The sequence below is a fragment of the Lottia gigantea genome (genome assembly GCF_000327385.1).
Source record: "Lottia gigantea unplaced genomic scaffold LOTGIsca_202, whole genome shotgun sequence".
NCBI classification, from domain to species: Eukaryota; Metazoa; Mollusca; class Gastropoda; family Lottiidae; genus Lottia; species Lottia gigantea.
The window spans coordinates 218,753-220,400 of NW_008708415.1; positions in this window are offsets into that span (position 1 = coordinate 218,753).

Here is a 1,648-nt window from a genome sequence, read left to right on the forward strand (position 1 = left end):
ACAATGATTTATATTAAAAATACGAACTCGATCTCCAACTTTGAATTTGGGTTTAATATTCAAATTGCTAATCTCGTTTTCAAAGTTGTTCCGAGTGTTGACGGACTTTATGATATTCGGGTTATTAGAGGCTTGCGTTGGCGTCACACCTATAGACGAATGTATTTTGTTATTGTATTCGTCGACAACTGGTAATATTTTAAGCCATTTTTGAGATTTCAATTCCGTGAACTTCTTAAATAATTTGCTTTTAAGAGTCCTGTTGAATCTTTCTATCATTACGGCTTCACCATCGTTATGCGTACTGTAAATTTCAAACCCCAGAGATTTCACATTTCTGTTGTAGAATTCGCTTCCTTTATCAACCCACAACTTTAGGGGTCGTCTGTCGGATTGTTTCATTATGGTTTCGAATGCTTGTTTAACAGTCAGACCCGATTTGTTTTTCAAGGGAAAGACCCAAGCGTATCTCGTGTATATGTCAAACAATACTTGTACCCTCTCTCGACTGGCATGTTGATTAAATCGGCTGACCAAATTTCATCTTTATCAAAAACTTTGACTTTGAGGTAATGTTTGTTTTTTCGAAATTCTTTGTGAATCTCGTCTGCTATGCCCATACCAAATTTCAATTTTGCCTTGAAGAGTTTTATGATAAGAGCCCTTTGTAATTTCTCTTTGAAAGTGGGATTGGGAATATTTTCAAGTTCGTGTATCATTTGTTTGTCTGCTTGGTGTCTGAATGTTATGTCTTTGTTTCTCCGGGATGTTTTGCCCATGGGTATCCAGGAAGAGAACCCAATGACTTTTGAATGTCTCCCGCACCGAAATAAATTTTAGGGCTTTGTGCAATTATCATAGACATATTTGTTCAATAATGAAATAAACACCATATATTTTTAATACGAAAGATTTAATACAGGAGAAAACTATTCAAGCGATAGAAATGAATCACTTTATGAATTTTTTTTTAAAGATAAATATTTGGAAAGGATTATTGTAAATGTTTCGAGAAAAAAATAGAGACTAATAAAAACTGTCTACAACCTGGATGATAAAGAAAACAAGGAAGCCATTTTGATATGTATAAAAGGCGTTTTAATGTGCTCTGTATTTTTCATTAATTATTCCATCTAATGAAGGGATAATAGGAATCTGATTGAGTTATTTTAACAGTTCAAGATGTCGGACAAAGGAATCTATCTTCAAATTTGTGTTTCTGAGATGAATTACTAGTGAATTTCTATGTTGACCTATATAGTCAACAATTACGTATTTACTTCCTTGTGTGATACTCACTACACACCCTTTGTTAATTCTCTGAGACTTTCGAATATACTTTTCGCTCTGAGAATTGACCTTGAAGGTATTGACAAAACAATAACAGAGTAGCCCTTCTGTTTATTCTACTACCAGTACAGAATCATTTATCATAATATGAAATTAAAGGTATTGACAACAGTTATCATTCTGTTTATTCTACAGAATGTTTGATTACTTTTCGATACTATGATAAAATTGATATACACCATCAAGTAACGCGACAGTCAACCAATGACGGGTAAGATTCTCCAGAAGGGGGGACAACCTAAGACAGGTGCTGTCGGGCTTGAATTGGGTGGAGTTGATATACAACGTCATCAATAAC